Genomic DNA, 24,025 nt, shown 5'->3' on the forward strand with positions numbered 1-24,025 from the left:
CAGTGCTATAACTTTAACAGTGTCATCTATCCCTCTATCTCTGACCCTAACTACAGTATAAAAGTGATCTAACTATAACAGTGTCTTCTATCCCTCTTTCCCTGACCCTAACTACAGTATAAAAGTGATCTAACTATAACAGTGTCTTCTATCCCTCTTTCCCTGACACTAACTACAGTATAAAAGTACTATAACTTTAACAGTGTCATCTATCCCTCTGCATTTGAACCGTAAAGGTTGACTAACATTTCAACTAAAACAAAATTAAAAAGAAACAAAAAAGAAGGTAAAACCTTGAAACTTCAGGTCACAAGACTGATACCAGAAACAACAGAGATCTAGAATTAGACTGTTGAAACTAAAACTGATACCAGAACCAACAGAGATCTAGAATTAGACTGTTGAAACTAAAACTGATACCAGAAACAACAGAGATCTAGAATTAGACTGGGAATTAGACTGTTGAAACTAAAACTGATACCAGAAACAACAGAGATCTAGAATTAGACTGTTGAAACTAAAACTGATACCAGAAACAACAGAGATCTAGAATTAGACTGTTGAAACTAAAACTGATACCAGAAACAACAGAGATCTAGAATTAGACTGTTGAAACTAAAACTGATACCAGAACCAACAGAGATCTAGAATTAGACTGTTGAAACTAAAACTGATACCAGAAACAACAGAGATCTAGAATTAGACTGTTGAAACTAAAACTGATACCAGAACCAACAGAGATCTAGAATTAGACTGTTGAAACTAAAACTGATACCAGAAACAACAGAGATCTAGAATTAGACTGTTGAAACTAAAACTGATACCAGAAACAACAGAGATCTAGAATTAGACTGTTGAAACTAAAACTGATACCAGAACCAACAGAGATCTAGAATTAGACTGTTGAAACTAAAACTGATACCAGAACCAACAGAGATCTAGAATTAGACTGTTGAAACTAAAACTGATACCAGAAACAACAGAGATCTAGAATTAGACTGTTGAAACTAAAACTGATACCAGAAACAACAGAGATCTAGAATTAGACTGTTGAAACTAAAACTGATACCAGAAACAACAGAGATCTAGAATTAGACTGTTGAAACTAAAACTGATACCAGAAACAACAGAGATCTAGAATTAGACTGTTGAAACTAAAACTGATACCAGAACCAACAGAGATCTAGAATTAGACTGTTGAAACTAAAACTGATACCAGAACCAACAGAGATCTAGAATTAGACTGTTGAAACTAAAACTGATACCAGAACCAACAGAGATCTAGAATTAGACTGTTGAAACTAAAACTGATACCAGAAACAACAGAGATCTAGAATTAGACTGTTGAAACTAAAACTGATACCAGAACCAACAGAGATCTAGAATTAGACTGTTGAAACTAAAACTGATACCAGAAACAACAGAGATCTAGAATTAGACTGTTGAAACTAAAACTGATACCAGAACCAACAGAGATCTAGAATTAGACTGTTGAAACTAAAACTGATACCAGAAACAACAGAGATCTAGAATTAGACTGTTGAAACTAAAACTGATACCAGAAACAACAGAGATCTAGAATTAGACTGTTGAAACTAAAACTGATACCAGAAACAACAGAGATCTAGAATTAGACTGTTGAAACTAAAACTGATACCAGAAACAACAGAGATCTAGAATTAGACTGTTGAAACTAAAACTGATACCAGAAACAACAGAGATCTAGAATTAGACTGTTGAAACTAAAACTGATACCAGAAACAACAGAGATCTAGAATTAGACTGTTGAAACTAAAACTGATACCAGAAACAACAGAGATCTAGAATTAGACTGTTGAAACTAAAACTGATACCAGAAACAACAGAGATCTAGAATTAGACTGTTGAAACTAAAACTGATACCAGAAACAACAGAGATCTAGAATTAGACTGTTGAAACTAAAACTGATACCAGAAACAACAGAGATCTAGAATTAGACTGTTGAAACTAAAACTGATACCAGAACCAACAGAGATCTAGAATTAGACTGTTGAAACTAAAACTGATACCAGAACCAACAGAGATCTAGAATTAGACTGTTGAAACTAAAACTGATACCAGAAACAACAGAGATCTAGAATTAGACTGTTGAAACTAAAACTGATACCAGAAACAACAGAGATCTAGAATTAGACTGTTGAAACTAAAACTGATACCAGAAACAACAGAGATCTAGAATTAGACTGTTGAAACTAAAACTGATACCAGAAACAACAGAGATCTAGAATTAGACTGTTGAAACTAAAACTGATACCAGAACCAACAGAGATCTAGAATTAGACTGTTGAAACTAAAACTGATACCAGAACCAACAGAGATCTAGAATTAGACTGTTGAAACTAAAACTGATACCAGAACCAACAGAGATCTAGAATTAGACTGTTGAAACTAAAACTGATACCAGAAACAACAGAGATCTAGAATTAGACTGTTGAAACTAAAACTGATACCAGAACCAACAGAGATCTAGAATTAGACTGTTGAAACTAAAACTGATACCAGAAACAACAGAGATCTAGAATTAGACTGTTGAAACTAAAACTGATACCAGAACCAACAGAGTTCTAGAATTACACTGTTGAAACTAAAACTGATACCAGAAACAACAGAGATCTAGAATTAGACTGTTGAAACTAAAACTGATACCAGAAACAACAGAGATCTAGAATTAGACTGTTGAAACTAAAACTGATACCAGAACCAACAGAGATCTAGAATTAGACTGTTCAAACTAAAACTGATACCAGAACCAACAGAGATCTAGAATTAGACTGTTCAAACTAAAACTGATACCAGAAACAACAGAGATCTAGAATTAGACTGTTGAAACTAAAACTGATACCAGAACCAACAGAGATCTAGAATTAGACTGTTGAAACTAAAACTGATACCAGAAACAACAGAGATCTAGAATTAGACTGTTGAAACTAAAACTGATACCAGAACCAACAGAGATCTAGAATTAGACTGTTGAAACTAAAACTGATACCAGAAACAACAGAGATCTAGAATTAGACTGTTGAAACTAAAACTGATACCAGAACCAGCAGAGATCTAGAATTAGACTGTTGAAACTAAAACTGATACCAGAACCAACTTAGTTCTAGAATTAGACTGTTGAAACTAAAACTGATACCAGAAACAACAGAGATCTAGAATTAGACTGTTGAAACTAAAACTGATACCAGAACCAACAGAGATCTAGAATTAGACTGTTGAAACTAAAACTGATACCAGAAACAACAGAGTTCTAGAATTAGACTGTTGAAACTAAAACTGATACCAGAACCAACAGAGTTCTAGAATTACACTGTTGAAACTAAAACTGATACCAGAAACAACAGAGATCTAGAATTAGACTGTTGAAACTAAAACTGATACCAGAAACAACAGAGATCTAGAATTAGACTGTTGAAACTAAAACTGATACCAGAACCAACAGAGATCTAGAATTAGACTGTTCAAACTAAAACTGATACCAGAACCAACAGAGATCTAGAATTAGACTGTTCAAACTAAAACTGATACCAGAACCAACAGAGATCTAGAATTAGACTGTTCAAACTTAAACTGATACCAGAACCAGCAGAGCACAACACACATCTAGAATTAAATATAAAACCTGTCAAACTAAAATAAAACTAATGAAAAGACAAATGTATATAAAAAATAGTGAAAATGTGGTGCTGAAGTAACCTTCGACATCTCACAGACTTTTCTGTGTTTCTTTATATTAAACGTGGAGTTGATAGTGTGTCTGTCAGAGGAGGTCAGGAATCGGAGGGAGGTGGAGAAGGAGGTGCAGGAAAAGAGCCAGCATACAGCAGGATACAGCCAGGCTAGAAGAGGAGCTCCACAGGCTGAGAGATGCCAGCTCTGGGTGGGGTCCTGAACATGGAGGGTTCCTAGCCCTGTTGGACAGAGAAGCAACTCAATCTGAGACAGACACCAAGCCATACAGCATGAGGATAACCTTTAGTTAGGTCAGAGTTAGGAATTAATCATTTGTTAACATTTGAAATTGTTATATAGGCTGCATGTAATGTTATCTTCTGAAATTTGACCTAAAACTAATCTAATCTTGCATGGTGCTAGGCAGCATTATGAATCTTCTAGTATGTACGCATGGAGATACAGCGTCAAACACAGCTTTAGAGCCTAAACTGTGGGAGGATGAGCCCACAATCCCAAATCAACTCTTAGCACTCACCTCCTGAGATATGAAAGGTTTGGATAGGTGTGAACAATCATGTCAATAAAAGGTGAAACTCTTATTGTATGTTATCCCAATCAATACTGTACTCTGCAGGTACAGTGAGTTCCTTGTGAAGAACTCTGTCCATAAAGGAAGGAGAGCTGACCACTGCTAAAGGCCAGCAGGATGAGTTGAGACAACAGCTGAGGAACCAGTTGGACCAGCTATAGGCCATGTCCAGGAAGGTAGTGAAGGACAGGTTGCGTCCAAGCTACAGGCACCATGTCCAGGAAGGTAGTGAAGGACAGCTTGGCCCAGCTACAGGCCATGTCCAGGAAGGTAGTGAAGGACAGCTTGGTCCAGCTACAGGCAATGTCCAGGACGGTAGTGAAGGACAGGTTGGCAAAGCCACAGGCCATGTCCAGGAAGATAGTGAGGAACCGGTTGTCCCAGCTAAAGGTATTGTCTAGGAAGGTATGAACATGCTTTGAGTGTGTAGATTAGGCTATATAGCTTTCTATGTGAATCAGACCTGGATCAAATATTTCAAATGATTTAAATACTTCAGGTGCTCATGATTTAGCTTAACTGGCAGGCAGAGTTTACACTTTTGGGTCACTTCTTTTGTTTCCATTGTGCCTAGATCGAGCACACCTAAAGTCCTTTCAAATACACAGTGGATGTAGCTTTCTGGGGCTCCGAGGGGTGCAGCGGTCTAAGCTGTCTAATGTCACTACAGACCCTGGTTCGAATCCAGGCTGTATCACAATCGGCCGTGATTAGGAGTCCCGTAGCGTGGCGCACAATTGGCCCAGCGTCATCTGGGTTTGGCCGGTGTAAATAAGAATTTGTTCTTAACTGACTTGCCTAGTTAAATAAAAGGTTAAAAAAACAATCTGTGAACTGCCTTTACTTTCAGTTCTCTTGTTTAAGTGAAGGTATGAGGGACTCGTGAGAATGCTGGAGGAGGAGAATGGAACTTGTGATCATTATCATGTGGTAACTTTGTTTATACTCTACACTTCCTCTTCATATTTTCACCTTCATGAACTATGATAGATAAGGCATTGGTCTACTACACACTTCCAACTAAGATAAATAGTTTAATGTCTAAGCGAAAAAGTACCAATGTCCAATTTTATAGGCTCATTAACACATTGTAAATAGATGAGTATTAAAACTGTCACCTGTTATAAAGCGAAGTGCGCTACATTATGCTGTTTAGGGAGAGGTAAGGATAATAAACACAGGCAACAGTGCTTTGTTTTATCCAGTTCATCACTAACAAAATGTACACCCATTACGTTCCTTTAATATGTAACACAGAGATTTACAATAGTCTCATATTTCCATTGTCTTATTTCTGTTGACAGATGTATTGGTGATTAGGTGATGTTGAAGTCACACAGCAAAATATTTTTTTACAAACTAAAAACTGTTAAACACTTTTTGAGTAAAACCAGTTGATTTATAAAGTACCAGTCTAACTCAATATTTCTGTAGCCTATGGGATACCCTCTAGAGCAGGTATTCCCAAACTGGGGTACGCGTACCCCCAGGGGTATGTACGCGCAATGCCGTCATTTTTTTATTCACATTTTCAAACAGGACATTAATATTTTCCAAATGTTTTCCATACATTTGGCTGAGGTTTTTTTCTCGCCCGAGTAGCCTCGTTTCACTGCCAAAAATAAAATTAAACCATCTAGTGTTCAGCAAAATAACAACACAATGTCAAATACAGGTAGCCTAGTCAAATAATGAACTTCCAATCACATTAACCGTTACTCTCTCGCGGGAAACCTTCACTCTTGCACAGACATTTATAAACAAAACATGACAATTGGAAAAATAAACCACGGGAGTTTTTTGAGTGAGATTAACCTCTTATGGCTAGGTGGCAGTATTTTCACGGCCGGATAAAAACGCACCCGATTTAATCTGGTTATTACTCCTGCCCAGAAACTAGAATTCGCATATAATTATTAGCTTTGGATAGAAAACACTCCAAAGTTTCTAAAACTGTTTGAATGGTGTCTGTGAGTATAACAGAACTCATTTGGCAGGCCAAAACCTGAGAAGATTCCAAACAGGAAGCGCCCTCTCTGACCATTTCTTGGCCTTCTTGATCATCTCTATCCAAAACAAAGGATCTCTGCGGTAACGTGAGATCCTTTTCTAGTGCTCCCATAGGCTCTCAGAAGGCGGCAGAACTTTGAATGATGACTCTCTCTCTGTGTAACGGCTGTCTGGAAGAGGGAACCAAGGTGCAGCAGAGGATGTGATCATCATTAGAATTTTAATTCCAAAAAAACAAGAGAACACTACAAAATGAACAAAACCGACAGCAAACAGTCCTGTTAGGTACAAACTAAACAGAAACAATTACCCACAAACCCCAGTGACAAACAACTCCTACATATGTGACTCCCAATCAGGAACAACGATTCCCAGCTGTTCCTGATCAGGAGTCACAAGACACACACCAGACTGCCACGTCCTGACCCCCAAACTACTACACCAGCTCCATCTGCTGGTCAGGACGTGACACTCTGGCTGAAAAACACTAGCGCATTTTGTAAGTGGTCGATCTGAGAACAATGAGGCTGGCGCGCGCTTGCCCGTGAAGAGTCCATTTTACTTCTTTCAGTCTTTGAACGAAAACAATGACTCCCGGTCGGAATATTATCGCTATTTTACGAGAAAAATAGCATAAAAATTGATTTTAAACAGCATTTGACATGCTTCGAAGTACGGTAATGGAATATTTTGAAATCTTTTGTCACGAAACGCACCGAGCGCGTCACCCTTCGTTACCCTTGGATAGTGTCTTGAACGCACGAACAAACGCCGCTATTTGGATATAACTATGGATTATTTTGAACCAAACCAACATTTGTTATTGAAGTAGAAGTCCTGTGAGTGCATTCTGACGAAGAACAGCAAAGGTAATCCAATTTTTGAGTTTGGAGAGGGATCAAACTTGGTGGGTGTCTAAATAGCTAGCCATCATGGCTAGCTATATCTACTCAGAATATTGCAAAATGTGCTTTCACCGAAAAGCTATTTTAAAATCGGACACCGCGATTGCATAAAGGAGTTCGGTATCTATAATTCTTTAAAAAATTGTTATGTTTTTTGTGAACGTTTATCGTGAGTAATTTAGTAAATTCACCGGAAGTTTGCTAGTATGCTAGTTCTGAACGTCACATGCTAATGTAAAAAGCTGGTTTTTGATATAAATATGAACTTGATTGAACAAAACATGCATGTATTGTATAACATAATGTCCTAGGAGTGTCATCTGATGACATTATATGTTAGCTTGAAAAATGGGTGTCTGATTATTTCTGGCTGGGTACTCTGCTGACATAATCTAATGTTTTGCTTTCGTTGTAAAGCCTTTTTGAAATCGGACAGTGTGGTTAGATTAACGAGAGTCTTGTCTTTAAAATGGTGTAAAATAGTCATATGTTTGAGAAGTTGAAGTAATAGCATTTCTAAGGTATTTGAATATCGCGCCACGGGATTACACTGGCTGTTGCGTAGGTGGGACGATTTCGTCCCACCTAGCCCAGAGAGGTTAAATGTGCAACCAGTGGGAAAGAAAACGCTGGACCACCTATACTCCACACACAGAGACGCATACAAAGCTCTCCCTCACTCTCCATTTGGCAAATCTGACCATAATTCTATCCTCCTGATTCCTGCTTACAAGCAAAAATTAAAGCAGGAGGCACCAGTGACTAGATCAATAAAAAAGTGGTCAGATGAAGCAGATGCTAAGCTACAGGAATGTTTTGCTAGTACAGACTGGAATATGTTTCCCGGGATTCCTCCGATGGCATTGAGGAGTACACCACATCAGTCATGGGCTTCATCAATAAGTGCATCGATGACGTCGTCCCCACAGTGACCGAACGTACATACCCCAACCACAAGCCATTGATTACAGGCAGCGTCCACACTGAGCTAAAGGCTAGAGCTGCCGCTTTCAAGGAGCGGGACTCTAACCCGGAAGCTCATAAGAAATCGTTCTATGCCAACCGACGAACCATCAAAAAGGCAAAGCATCGTTACAGGACTAAGATCAAATTGTACTACATCGGCTCTGACGCTTGTCGGATGTGGCAGGGCTTGCAAACTATTACAGACTACAAAGGGAAGGAAAGCCGAGAGCTGCACAGTGACATGAGCTAAACCACTTATATGCTCACTGACCAACTGGCAAGTGTCTTCACTGTCATTTTCAACCTCTCCCTGTCCGAGTCTGTAATACCAACATGTTTTAAGCAGACCACCATTGTGCCTGTGCCCAAGAACACTAAGGTAACCTACCTAAATGACTCCCAACCCATGGCACTCACGTCTGTAGCCATGAAGTGCTTTGAAAGGCTGGTCATGGCTCACATCAACAGCATCATCCCAGAAACCATAGACCCACTCCAATTTGCATACCACCCCAACAGATTCACAGATGATGCAATCTCTATTTCCCTCCACATTGAACTTTCACACCTGGACAAAAGGAACACCTATGTGAGAATGTTATCCATTGACTACAGCTCAGCGTTCAACACCATAGTGCCCTCAAAGCTCATCAATAAGCTAAGGACCCTGGGACTAAACACCTCCCTCTGCAACTAGATCCTGGACTTCCTGACGGCTGCCCCGAGGCGGTGAGGGTAGGATCCGCCACGCTGATCCTCAACACAGGGGCCCCTCAGGGGTATGTGCTCAGCCCCCTCCTGTACTCCCTGTTCACTAATGACTGCATGGCCAGGCACGACTCCAACATCATCATTTCATTTGCTGATGACACAACACTGGTAGGCCTGATCACCGACAACGACGAGACAGCCTATAGGGAGGAGGTCAGAGACCTGGCCGTGTGGTGCAAGGACAACAACCTGTCCCTCAACATGATCAAGACAAAGGAGATGATTGTGGACTACAGGAAAAAGAGGACCGAGCATGCCTCGATTCTCATCGACGGGGCTATAGTGGAGCAGGTTGAGAGCTTCAAGATCCTTGGTGTCCACATCACCAACAAACTAGAATGGTCCAAGCACGCCAAGACAGTCATGAAGAGGGCACGACAAAACCTATTCAAAACCTCAGGAGACTGAAAAGATTTGGCATGGGTCCTCAGATCCTCAAAAGGTTCTACAGCTGCACCATCGAGAGCATCCTGACTGGCTGCATCACTGCCTGGTATGGCAATTGCTCGGCCTCCAACCGCAAGGCACTACAGAGTGTAGCGCGAATGGCCCAGTACATCACTGGGGCCAAGCTTCCTGCCATCCAGGACCTCTGTACCAGGCGGTGTCAGAGGAAGGCCCTAAAAATAGTCGAAGACTCCAGCCATCCTAGTCATAGACTGTTCTCTCTGCTATAGCATGGCAAGCGGTACCGGAGCACCAAGTCTAGGACCAAGCCATAAGACTCCTGAACAAGTAATCAAATGGCTAACCTGACTATTTTCATTGTCCCCCCAACCCCTCTTTTACACTGCTGCTACTCTCTGTTCTTCATATATGCATAGCCACTTTAACCTGTTGAGGGTAGGGGGCAGTATTGACACGGCTGGATAAAAAACGTACCCGATTTAATCTGGTTACTACTCCTGCCCAGTAACTAGAATATGCATATAATTATTGGCTTTGGATAGAAAACACCCTAAAGTTTCTAAAACTGTTTGAATGGTGTCTGTGAGTATAACAGAACTCATATGGCAGGCAAAAACCTGAGAAGATTTCATGCAGGAAGTGGCCTGTCTGACAAGGTGTCTTTATTCTTGTCTCTGTTTATTGAAGAGTGAGGATCTTAGCTGTCCCGTGACACTTCCTACGGCTGCCATAGGCTCTCAGAAGGCGGCAAAATGCTGAATCGTGGCTTTGCAGGCTCTGGCTGAAACAAAGTAGCGCGTTTGGGTAGTGGCTGGTTACAGTACTGTGAGACTCAGGCTCGTGCCCGCGTCGACCGAAAGCTTTGTTTTCTTTCCTCTGTTTAGCTAAATGGACATTCCCGGTCGGAATATTATCGCTTTTTTACGAGAAAAATGGCATAAAAATGGATTTTAAACAGCGGTTGACATGCTTCGAAGTACGGTAATGGAATATTTAGATTTTTTTTGTCACGAATTGCGCCATGCGCTCGACCCTGATTTACCATTTCGGATAGTGTCTGGGACACACGAACAAAACGCCGCTATTCGGATATAACGATGGATTATTTTGGACCAAACCAACATTTGTTATTGAAGTAGCAGTCCTGGGAGTGCATTCTGACGAAGACAACAAAAGGTAATCAAACTTTTGTAATAGTAAATCTGATATTGGTGAGTGCTAAACTTGCCGGGTGTCTAAATAGCTAGCCCGTGATGGCTGGGCTATGTACTTAGAATATTGCAAAACGTGCTTTCACCAAAAAGCTATTTTAAAATCGGACATATCGAGTGCATAGAGGAGTTCTGTATCTATAATTCTTAAAATAATTGTTGTGCTTTTTGTGAACATTTATCGTGAGTAATTTAGTAAATTGTTAGTGAATTCGCCGGAAGTTTGCTAGTTCTGAACGTCACATGCTAATGTAAAAAGCTGGTTTTTGATATAAATATGAACTTGATTGAACAAAACATGCATGTATTGTATAACATAATGTCCTAGGGTTGTCATCTGATGAAGATCATCAAAGGTTAGTGCTGCATTTAGCTGTCTTCTGGGTTTATGTGACATTATATGCTAGCTTGAAAAATGGGTGTCTGATTATTTCTGGCTTGGTACTCTGCTGACATAATCTAATGTTTTGCTTTCGTTGTAAAGCCTTTTTGAAATCGGACAGTGTGGTTAGATTAACGAGAGTCTTGTCTTTAAATAGCTGTATGTTTGAGAAATTGAAGTAATAGGATTTTTAAGGTATTTGAAAATCGCGCCACTGGATTAGACTGGCTGTTGCGTAGGTGGGACGAATTCGTCCCGCCTAGCCCAGAGAGGTTAACCATACCTACATGTACATACTACCTCAATTAGCCCGACTAACCGGTGCACCCGCACATTGGCTACCCGGACTATCTGTGTTGTGTCCCGCCACCCACCACCCACCACCCGCCAATCCCCTCCTTTACGCTACTGCTACTCTCTGTTTATCATATATGCCTAGTCACGTTAACCATACATACATGTACATGTACTCCTCCTCTGTTCCTCTGGTGATGTAGAGGTGAATCCAGTCCCTGCAGTGCCTAGCTCCACTCCTATTCCCCAGGCGCTCTCTTTTGATGACTTCTGTAACCGTAATAGCCTTGATTTCATGCATGAAGTGCTCGTCCCACATGCGGGATCAACATCCAGCGAAAAATCAGAGCTCCATATTCATAACCTAACCATTACCAAATTTTTTTTTCTTTTTCTCAAACATAGGATTATTTTACATCGTTTTATAGATACACCTCTCCTGAATCGAACCACGTTGTCCGATTTCAAAAAGGCTTTACAGCAAAAGCAAAACATTACATTATGATAGCAGAGTACATCGTCAAAATAGCCACACAGCCATTTTCCGACCAACCACATGCATCACAAATAACCAAAAAACAGCTAAATGAAGCACTAACCTTTGACAATCTTCATCAGATGACACTCCTAGGACATCATGTTACACAATACATGCATTCTTTGGTTCGATAAAGTTCATATTTAACCTCTCTAGGCTAGGCGGGACGAATTCGTCCCACCTACGTAACAGCCACGGCTATTCTGTGGCGCGATTTTCAAAACCTTAAAAATCCTATTACTTCAATTTCTCAAACATATGACTATTTTACAGCCATTTAAAGATAAGACTCTCGTTAATCTAACCACACTGTCCGATTTCAAAAAGGCTTTACAACGAAAGCAAAACATTAGATTATGTCAGCAGAGTACCAAGCCAGAAATAATCAGACACCCATTTTTCAAGCCAGCATATAATGTCACCAAAACCCAGAAGACAGCTAAATGCAGCACTCACCTTTGATGATCTTCATCAGATGACAACCCTAGGACATTATGTTATACAATACATGCATGTTTTGTTCAATCAAGTTCATATTTATATCAAAAACCAGCTTTTTACATTAGCATGTGACGTTCAGAACTAGCATACCCCCCGCAAACTTCCGTGGAATTCGCTAACATTTTACTAAATTACTCACGATAAACGTTCACAAAAAGCGTAACAATTATTTTAAGAATTATAGATACAGACCTCCTCTATGCACTCGATATGTCCGATTTTAAAATAGCTTTTTGGTGAAAGCACATTTTGCAATATTCTAAGTACATAGCCCAGGCATCACGGGCTCGCTATTTAGACACCCGGCAAGTTTAGCACTCACCATAATCATATTTACTATTATAAAAATGTCATTACCTTTTGTTGTCTTCGTCAGAATACACACCCAGGACAGCTACTTCAATAACAAATGTTGGTTTGGTCCAAAATAATCCATCGTTATATCCGAATAGCGGCGTTTTGTTCGTGCGTTCCAGACACTATCCGAAATAGTAAAGAAGTGTCGCGCGCATGGCGCAATTCGTGACAATAAAATTCTAAGTATTCCATGACCGTACTTGGAAGCATGTCAACCGCTGTTTAAAATCAATTTTTACGACATTTTTCTCGTAGAAAAGCGATAATATTCCGACAGGGAATCTCCTTTTCGGCAAACAGAGGAAAAAATCCCAAAGGCGGGGGCGGTCGGGGTCACGCGCATAAGCTAGTGTCTCTTGATCGGCCACTTGAGAAAGGCGATAATGTGTTTCAGCCTGGGGCTGGAATGACGACATTCTGTTTTTTCCCGGGCTCTGAGCGCCTATGGACGACGTGGGAAGTGTCACGTTAGAGCAGAGATCCTTAGTAAATGATAGAGATGGAAAAGAAGTTCAACAAATGGTCAGACAGGCCACTTCCTGTAAAGGAATCTCTCAGGTTTTGACCTGCCATTTGAGTTCTGTTATACTCACAGACACCATTCAAACAGTTTTAGAAAATTTAGGGTGTTTTCTATCCATATGTAATAAGTATATGCATATTCTAGTTACTGAGTAGGAGTGGTAACCAGATTAAATCGGGTATGTTTTTTATCCAGCCGTGTCAATGCTGCCCCCTAGCCCTAACAGGTTAAATATAAAAACAGCATTTTACATCGGCGCGTGACGTTCAGAAAATATTTTCCCTCAAATGCATCCGGTGAATCAGCGCTACAATTTACTAAATTACTATTCGAAAACAGTTTTTAAATGTAATATTGTCATTCAAAGAATTATAGATTAACCTCTTACATCTAGACGTTCCGCTAGCGGAAGACCTGCTCCAATATCCAATGATAGGTGTGGCGCGAATTACAAATTCCTCAAAAATCCCAAAACTTCAGTTTTTCAAACTTAACATCTCGTGAATGCACCCGCATTGCCAGATTTAAAAATAACTTTACTGGGAAATCACACTTTGCAATAAAAGGGGATGCTATGCTCAGAAAAATAGGCTAGGCGATACAGGTTAGCGCCATCTTGGAACAATCTAATATCAAATATACTCTTGTATACTAATGTAAATATTCCCTTACCTTTGATTATCTTCATCAGAAGGCACTTCCAGGAATTCCCAGGTCCACAACAAATGTAGTTTTGTTCGAAAAAGTTTATAATTTATGTCCCAATAGCTTCTTCTTGTTAGCGCGTTCTGAAGGCTACTCAAAATGTACCGTAGTGTGCGGGACTTGTCGTCACGAATGTGCAAAAAATATATATTTAAGTTCGTTCAAACATGTCAAACGTTGTATAACATAAATATTTAGGGCCTTTTTCAACCAGAGCTTCAATAATATTCAAGGGGGACGATTGCATTGTCTTACTAAACGTTTCGAAAGGGGAGGGTAGCCATGGGCGCCCACGTCATAATGGTAATGGCCCTCCGCCTGTGACCAACTTCCAAAGCCTCTCTTTGGGTCAGTTTGTACCATTGCAGATTCAAACCACATTGTAAAGACTGTCGACATCTAGTGGAAGCCATTGGAAGTGCTCAATGAATCCTAACTCACGGTGTGTTGTATAGGCAAAGTGCTGAAGGTGAGTCCACAAATCAGATTTCCACTTCCTGTTAGGTTCTGTCTCGGGGTTTTGACTGCCATATGAGTTCTGTTATACTCACGGACACCATTCAAACAGTTGTAGAAACTTTAGTGTTTTCTATCCAAATCTACTAATTATATGCATATCCTAGCTTCTGAATTTGCGTAGGAGGCCGTTTAAAATGGGCACGTATTTTTTTCAACATTCGCTATAGCGCCCCCTATCCTTAACGTGCGCTAAGAGGTTTTAACATTAGAAGCCTTCTCCCTAAGTTTGCTTTATTCACTGCTTTAGCACTGTCTGCCAACCCGGATGTCCTAGCCGTGTCTGATGTCTGGCTTAGGAAGTCCACCAAAAACTCTGAAATCTTCATCCCTAACTACAACATTTTCAGACAAGATAGAACGGCCAAAGAGGGCGGTGTTGCAATCTACTGCAGAGATAGCCTGCAGAGTTCTGTCCTACTATCCAGGTCTGTACCCAAACAATTTGAACTTCTACTTTTAAAAATCCATCTCTCTAAAAACAATTCTCTCACTGTTGCCGCCTGCTATAGACCACCCTCTGCCAAACACCTGTGCTCTGTACACCATATGTGAACTGATTGCCCCCCATCTATCTTCAGAGCTCGTGCTGCTAGGTGACCTAAACTGGAACATGCTTAACACCCCAGCCATCCTACAATCTAAGCTTGATGCCCTCAATCTCACACAAATTATCAATGAACCTACCAGGTACCACCCCAAAGCCGTAAACACGGGCACCCTCATAGATATCATCCTAACCAACTTGCCCTTTAAATACACCTCTGCTGTTTTCAACCAAGATCTCAGCGATCACTGCCTCATTGCCAGCATCCGTAATGGGTCAGCGGTCAAACGACCTCCACTCATCACTGTCAAACACTCCCTGAAACATTTCAGCGAGCAAGCCTTTCTAATCGACCTGGCCAGGGTATCCTGGAAGGATATTGACCTCATCCCGTCAGTAGAGGATGCCTGGTTATTTTTTTTAAATGCCTTCCTCACCATCTTAAATAAGCATGCCCCATTCAAGAAATTTAGAACCAGGAACAGATATAGCCCTTGGTTCTCTCCAGACCTGACTGCCCTTAACCAACATAAAAACATCCTGTGGCGTTCTGCATTAGCATCGAACAGCCCCCGTGATATGCAACTGTTCAGGGAAGTTAGAAATCTTTTCTAACAGGCAGTTAGAAAAGACAAGGCTAGCTTTTTCAAGCAGAAATTTGCTTCCTGCAACACAAACTCAAAAAAGTTCTGGGACACTGTAAAGTCCATGGAGAATAAGAACACCTCCTCCCAGCTGCCCACTGCACTGAGGATAGGAAACTCTGTCACCTCCGATAAATCCACTATAATTGAGAATTTCAATAAGCATTTTTCTACGGCTGGCCATGCTTTCCACCTGGCTACCCCTACCGCGGTCAACAGGTCTGCACCCCCCACAGCTACTCGCCCAAGCCTTCCCCATTTCTCCTTCTCCCAAATCCAGTCAGCTGATGTTCTGAAAGAGCTGCAAAATCTGGACCCCTACAAATCAGCCGGGCTAGACAATCTGGACCCTTTCTTTCTAAAATTATCTGCCGAAATTGCTGCAACCCCTATTACTAGCCTGTTCAACCTCTCTTTCGTGTTGTCTGAGATTCCAAAAGATTGGAAAGCAGCTGCTGTCATCCCCCTCTTCAAAGGAGGGGACACTCTTGACCCAAACTGCTACAGATCTATATCTATCCTACCCTGCCTTTATAAGGTCTTCGAAAGCCAAGTCAACAAACAAATTACCGACCATTTCGAATCCCACCGCACCTTCTCCGGTATGCAATCTGGTTTCAGAGCTGGTTATGGGTGCACCTCAGACACGCTCAAGGTCCTAAACGATATCTTAACTGCCATCGATAAGAAACAATACTGTGCTGCCGTATTCATTGACCTGGCCAAGGCTTTCGACTCTGTCAATTACCACATCCTCATCGGCAGACTCAATAGCCTTGGTTTCTCAAATGATTGCCTCGCCTGGTTCACCAACTACTTCTCTGATAGAGTTCAGTGTGTCAAATCGGAGGGCCTGTTGTCCGGGCCTCTGGTAGTCTCTATGGGGGTGCCACAGGGTTCAATTCTTGGTCCAACTCTTTTCTCTGTATACATCAATGATGTCGCTCTTGCTGCTAGTGAGTCTCTGACCCACCTCTACGCAGACGACACCATTCTGTATACTTCTGGCCCTTCTTTGGACACTGTGTTAACCTGTTATGGCTAGGGGGCAGTATTTTCACGGCCGGATAAAAAACGTACCCGATTTAACCTCTCTGGGCTAGGCGGGACGAATTCGTCCCACCTACGCAACAGCCAGTGTAATCCAGTGGCGCGATTTTCAAATACCTTAGAAATGCTATTACTTCAATTTCTCAAACATATGACTATTTTACAGCATTTTAAAGACAAGACTCTCGTTAATCTAACCACACTGTCCGATTTCAAAAAGGCTTTACAACGAAAGCAAAACATTAGATTATGTCAGCAGAGTACCCAGCCAGAAATAATCAGACACCCATTTTTCAAGCTAGCATATAATGTGACATAAACCCAGAAGACAGCTAAATGCAGCACTAACCTTTGATGATCTTCATCAGATGACAACCCTAGGACATTATGTTATACAATACATGCATGTTTTGTTCAATCAAGTTCATATTTATATCAAAAACCAGCTTTTTACATTAGCATGTGACGTTCAGAACTAGCATACCCCCCGCAAACCTCCGGTGAATTTACTAAATTACTCACGATAAACGTTCACAAAAAACATAACAATTATTTTAAGAATTATAGATACAGAACTCCTTTGTGCACTCGATATGTCAGATTTTGAAATAGCTTTTCGGTGAAAGCACATTTTGCAATATTCTCAGTAGATAGCCCAGCCATCACGGCTAGCCATTTAGACACCCACCAAGTTTAGCCCTGACCAAACTCCGATTTACTATTACAAAAGTTTGATTACCTTTGATGTCTTCGTCAGAATGCACTACCAGGACTGCTACTTCAATAACAAATGTTGGTTTGGTCCAAAATAATCCATTGTTATATCCAAATAGCGGCGTTTTGTTTGTGCATTCCAGACACTATCCGAAATGGTAAATCAGGGTTACGAGCATGGCGCAATTCGTGACAAAAAATTTCTAAATATTCCATTACCATACTTCGAAGCATGTCTTAAAAGCTGTTTAAAATCCATTTTTATGCCATTTTTCTCGTAAAAAAGCGATAATATTCCGACCGGGAATCTGCGTTTCGGTAAACAGAGGAAAGAAAACAAAGCATTCGGTCGACGTGGGCACGCGCCTGAGTCTCACAGTACTGTAACCAGCCACTACCCAAACGCGCTACTTTTTTTCAGCCAGAGCCTGCAAAGCCACGATTCAGCTTTTTGCCGCCTTCTGAGAGCCCATTGGAGCCGTAGGAAGTGTCACGTAACAGCAGAGATCCTTTGTAATGGATAGAGATGGCAAAGAAGGCCAAGAAATGGTCAGACAGGGTACTTCCTGTACAGAATCTTCTCAGGTTTTGACCTGCCATTTGAGTTCTGTTATACTCACAGACACCATTCAAACAGTTTTAGAAACTTTGGAGTGTTTTCTATCCAAAGCCAATAATTATATGCATATTCTAGTTACTGATGGCTGGGCTATCTACTCAGAATATTGCAAAATGTGCTTTCACTGAAAAGCTATTTTAAAATTGGACACCTCGATTGCACAAAGGAGTTCTGTATCTATAATTCTTAAAATAATTGTTGTGTTTTTTGTGAACGTTTATCGTGAGTAATAGGTTTGCGGGGGGTATGCTAGCTCTGAACGTCACATGCTAATGTAAAAAGCTGGTTTTTGATATAAATATGAACTTGATTGAACAAAACATGCATGTATTGTATAACATAATGTCCTAGGAGTGTCATCTGATGAAGATCATCAAAGGTTAGTGCTGCATTTAGCTGTGGTTTTGTTTTTTGTGACATTATATGCTAGCTTGAAAAATGGGTGTCTGATTATTTCTGGCTGGGTACTCTGCTGACATAATCTAATGTTTTGCTTTCGCTGTAAAGCCTTTTTGAAATCGGACAGTGTGGTTAGATAAAGGAGAGTCTTGTCTTTAAAATGCTGTGAAATAGTAATATGTTTGAAAAATTGAAGTTTTTGTATTTTTGAGGAATTTGTAATTCGCGCCACGCCTATCATTGGATATTGGAGCAGGTGTTCCGCTAGCGGAACGTCTAGATGTAAAACCCTCCAGACGAGCTTCAATGCCATACAACTCTCCTTCCGTGGCCTCCAACTGCTCGTAAATATAAGTAAAATTAAATGCATGCTCTTCAACTGATCGCTGCCCGCACCTGCCCGCCTGTCCAGCATCACTACTCTGGACGGTTCTTACTTAGAATATGTGGACAACTACAAATACCTAGGTGTCTGGTTAGACTGTAAGCTCTCCTTCCAGACTCACATCAAACATCTCCAATCCAAAGTTAAATCTAGAATTGGCTTCCTATTTCGCAACAAAACATCCTTCACTCAGGCTGCCAAACATACCCTCGTAAAACTGACCATCCTACCGATCCTCGACTTCGGCGATGTCATTTACAAAATAGCCTCCAATACCCTATTCAATAAACTGGATGCAGTCTATCACAGTGCCATCCGTTTTGTCACCAAAGCCCCATATACTAGCCACCACTGTAACCTGTACGCTCTCGTTGGCTGGCCCTCTCTTCATACTCGTCGCCAAACCCACTGGCTCCAGGTCATCTACAAGACCCTGCTAGCTAAAGTCCCCCCTTATCTCAGCTCACTGGTCACCATAGCAGCACCCACCTGTAGCACGCGCTCCAGCAGGTATATCTCTCTGGTCATCCCCAAAGCCAATTCCTCCTTTGGCAGTCTCTCCTTCCAGTTCTCTGCTGCCAATGACTGGAACGAACTTCAAAAATCTCTGAAACTGGAAATACTTATCTCCCTCACTAGCTTTAAGCACCAGCTGTCAGAGCAGCTCACAGATCTCTGCCCCTGTACATAGCCCATCTATAATTTAGCCCAAACAACTACCCCTTCCCCTACTGTATTTATTTATTTTGCTCCTTTGCACCCCATTATTTTCTATTTCTACTTTGCACTTTCTTCCACTACAAATCTACCATTCCAGTGTTTTGCTTGCTATATTGTATTTACTTTGCCACCATGGCCTTTTTTGCCTTTACCTCCCTTATCTCACCTCATTTGCTCACATTGTATATAGACTTATTTTTCTACTGTATTGTTGACTGTATGTTTGTTTTACTCCATGTGTAACTCTGTGTTGTTGTATGTGTCGAACTGCTTTGCTTTATCTTGGCCAGGTCGCAATTGTAAATGAGAACTTGTTCTCAACTTGCCTACCTGGTTAAATAAAGGTGAAATAAATCAAATAAATAAATAAACATGCTACCTCAATTAGCCCGACTAATCGGTGCCTGTATATAGCCTTAGAAATGTTCTTTTTCAGTGTTGTATTTATTTCTTTACTTATCTATTGTTTACCTAATACCTATTTTTTACTTAAAAATCACACTGTTGGTTAGGGCCTATAAGTAAGCATTTCACTGTAAGGTCTACAACTGTTGTATTCGGCGCACGTGACAAATAAACTTAGATTTGATTTGATTCTGGTGGAACCCCCCAAAAATATGAAGAGAAGCCAGTTTGGATTTGTCCTTCGGTGGTAAACTAGCTAGTTAAAATCAGCCCTTTCCTAAATTAGTCATGGATGGAGATAAGGATTTAGACTTGTAGTTTTACTTAATTCTCCGTAATGGCCAATGATTATAACTGTGACTCTGATCCAACCATTAATTCATACACTGTTTCTCTGGCCTGAGAGGATGGAAGATGTAGTAGTCTATACCCACCTAGCAAAATGTAGTTGAAAAGACGACTATGCCCGACGTCCAATCTCTGTTTGGTTTTGGTTGAAAGTTTCAACGACATGAAAACAACTTAATTTCAACGTACTTGCAGCCTATAAACATGAACGCAGTATAAGAAAAATTGGTCTATGGACATTTTATTAACAATCATACATCAATCCAGTATTTACACACAGTATTTGTGTACAACATTTGTTCTAATTGTCTTTATTCCACTAATGAAGAAGAATGACTCAAATCATCACCTGCTCATATTTCAAACATCCAACATGAAAAAGGATACATTTATTATTCCATGCCTTACCATTAAGTGAATTTTTGCCATTTACATTTTAACAAAGGCGTTTCAATTCGGTTTTGATATTTCATGTAACAATTAGTAATCGTCATTATTTATGCAACCAACTGACAATTTTTTTTACAATTATATTGTTTGCAAATAATGGAGTAAAACAAGCTTTGGATATTGCGTCATATTCTTACTCTTTTAATCAATGGCATCAACATATTGCAAAACTAATGAACCCAATGACCGACCAATCAACATTCTTGCAAAACTAATGAACAAAAATGTGCAAAAGTAACATATATTTTGGTCCATCTTAGAATCAAAAACTGTATGAATTCAGTATATCTTCCTCTGTTTCAAAATTATGTAAGTTTAGTATCACCTTTGAACCAATCCAGTGCATTTTTGTTAAAAAAGTTTTTTTTAAAGTCAACAATAAGTCAAAGGATTCAACTAATGAAAACTGAAAGAAATAAAATGGATCAAACAGATCAATCCCACTTTTCAAGCCTGTTTAAGGCGTTTGGTGGTGGCGTGGTAAACACCATCCCCTGGCTCTACCAGGGAAATGCTTAATAAGGTGGTCTCTCACAGCTCTGCGTATGTCATGTTCTGTGGCCTTGCTGTTCCATTTCTTGACTGCCAGTGCAACACAGAAATAAACATATTTAGTCATGTTATGTATATCGAACACTCAAAGTAATAGTAATGTAATGTAGCATCTATGTCCTCGGTTACACTTGGCACTTAAAGGTGACTTCTGTCATCCGATCACTCAAAGCTGCATTTGGTCTGGATGCACAAAAGTCATTGTGCTTGCATTAGGTTCAGATCTGCCAGGATGGGCATTGTGTTCAGAATTTGACAGTCTGGACGCAATCAGGCCACCAAATATGTATAAGCTATGTAAAGAGATGGGGTGAATGAGTGTGTAAAGTACACTACACAAATTACTTTCAGAATAACAAAGAAGAAATATGGGTGCCTGAGAGGAAATAAACTGTCAAAAGGGGAGAGAAACTACATGAATCAGTGGACAATTTTTCAATAATGTAAATGAACGTTACTACATGATTTCATATGTGTTATTTCATAGTTTTGATGTCTTCAAGATTATTCTACAATGTAGAGAATAGTAAAAATAAAGACCCTTGAATGAGTAGGTGTGTCCAAACTTTTGACTGGTACTGTAGATGATGGAACATACTTGCTATTGCTTATGTGACATAAATATTTACCATCTAAACCATGTGATCTCTCACCTCTCTGGCTGTAGAATTGTTCTCACTCAACAGCTCTCAAACTGTGCTCCACCCTCGCTGGGTCCTCAGAGGAGAGGAAGGCTGGTAAGGGATGGAAGGATGAATGGATCAATCATTCAACAAGTCAGTAAAATAAAGGGAGTGTTGTCTCACAGACAACATTATGTTAATAAATGTAGTGTATAACAAGAGGTGTCCCAGCTCTGAGTCTGGGTTTGATTATGATACTGCTATCTCTTACCTATCCAGCTCTGAGTCTGGGTTTGATTATGATACTACTATCTCTTACCTATCCAGCTGAGTCTGGGTTTGATTATGATACTACTATCTCTTACCTATCCATCTCTGAGTCTGGGTTTGATTATGATACTGCTATCTCTTACCTATCCAGCTCTGAGTCTGGGTTTAATTATGATACTACTATCTCTTACCTATCCAGCTCTGAGTCTGGGTTTGATTATGATACTACTATCTCTTACCTATCCAGCTCTGAGTCTGGGTTTGATTATGATACTGCTATCTCTTACCTATCCAGCTCTGAGTCTGGGTTTGATTATGATACTACTATCTCTTACCTATCCATCTCTGAGTCTGTGTTTGTTCCTGATTTCTGGGCCACTGAAGCAGACTGGGATGTTACTGCCTGAGAGGTTAGTCTGCCCTTTGACCTCTTGAGGAAGATCCAATGTCATCAAGCGGCTCTGTTTCTTCATCAGACAGTGGAGTCATACGTGAGAGGAGCTCCTTGGTCTGCCATTCCTGAGGGAGAGAAACACAGGACTGATTACAAGGCAGCCACAGCCTACTGTAGAGGTACATCTCAATAGTCTACAGTGGCTTCCTCTATCTGCTTTCTTTCATTGTCACTGATCTGAACAGGAGACAGGTGAAAGCATTATGGTATTTCTTTTCACCCATCTAGTTTGTTATATGACTAGGAAAGTCCCTGCAATTTTATTTCTGAAAGGTGTTAGGCAGAGTGGAAAGTACCCAATGCTTGCAGGCTTAGATTTACATTCTGTTTACTATCTGTCTGAGTAGTCTGACAAATTCAGCATAATAATTCTGCTAAACTGTGAATAGTTGTATTGTTGTTAGATTAATTGAATTGAAGATACATTTATCCATTGATTGTAGAGATAGAAAACAGGAAGGGGGGGGAGTAATGAGGAAGGAAACGGCCTAGAGCTCAGAGTGAAACCAACATGTATAGTTGTATACAGGGAATGTTAGGGACGATTTAAAAGTCTGTTGCTCTTTTATTTGTTCAGTTCGATGATTTGCATCTAGTCGTATGTTATGACTATGTGGTTTGTGGGGGATGTTAAAATACAGTCAACTGTAAATTATATGTCTACAGTAATTCAGTAAAAAGGTACTTTTGGGTGAATGTGTTTCCCACAGAACTGTGGATAGAAGTGTATTTACTTGCTGGTAGTAGAACCGGTTTCACAAGGGGAAAAAAAGAAGTGATACTATCTAGGCTACATTTTCTAGGGCCAACTCAGCGGAACGTTTTTGAATTCATGCATATTGTGCAGTTGAAGGTCATGCTGAGAACCACCTTAATGATTAGTACAACTTTTATTCTAATGTTGTATCGTACAGGGGCCATGTGTGGGTTCAGTGTATCGTGCAGGCGCCACGTGTGGGTTCAGTGTATCGTGCAGGCACCACATGTGGGTTCAGTGTATCGTACAGGCACCACATGTGGGTTCAGTGTATCGTGCAGGCACCACATGTGGGTTCAGTGTATCGTACAGGCACCACATGTGGATTCAGTGTATCGTACAGGCACCACATGTGGGTTCAGTGTATCGTACAGGCACCACATGTGGGTTCAGTGTATCGTGCAGGCACCACGTGTGGGTTCAGTGTATCGTGCAGGCACCACGTGTGGGTTCAGTGTATCGTGCAGGTGCCACATGTGGGTTCAGTGGCCTTTTAGTGTTGTCCTTGTTCTTTCTCCAGAGTTCCCAGTTTTCCACAAGTTTACCTGTTTAACAAACACAATCACTGAGATGTCTTATGGTTAAAAGCAGGGCTTGAAGTGAGGGGGTATGTGAGGATATAGGCCTATCTCTTGTTATAGAAATGGGCAAAAAGCATATGCTACCCCTTGTTTGCTAAACCTTAGTAAAAACAACA

General features: G+C 40.5%; 1 protein-coding gene across 4 annotated transcripts in view; it reads right to left on the minus strand.

Annotated features, from left to right (window-relative positions):
- LOC106572765 (tumor necrosis factor receptor superfamily member 5) overlaps nucleotides 1-24,025 on the minus strand; it is a 39,302-nt gene that overhangs the window by 12,200 nt on the left and 3,077 nt on the right. For 2 of the 4 annotated variants that reach the window (XR_006759318.2, XR_006759316.2), the window contains exons 9-11: nucleotides 22,453-22,636; nucleotides 21,878-21,958; nucleotides 20,447-21,254 (exon numbers count right to left, since the gene is read on the minus strand). The exons of 1 other annotated variant lie outside the window; for it this stretch is intronic. The gene's annotated coding sequence lies outside the window, so the exon portion shown is untranslated. Of the gene's footprint in view, nucleotides 1-20,446; nucleotides 21,255-21,877; nucleotides 21,959-22,452; nucleotides 23,874-24,025 lie in introns of those variants that run through there. One more of the 4 variants, XR_014380711.1, reaches the window with a different exon arrangement.

Source organism: Salmo salar, chromosome 15 (genome assembly GCF_965601325.2).
Source record: "Salmo salar chromosome 15, fSalSal1, whole genome shotgun sequence".
Taxonomy (NCBI): Eukaryota; Metazoa; Chordata; class Actinopteri; order Salmoniformes; family Salmonidae; genus Salmo; species Salmo salar.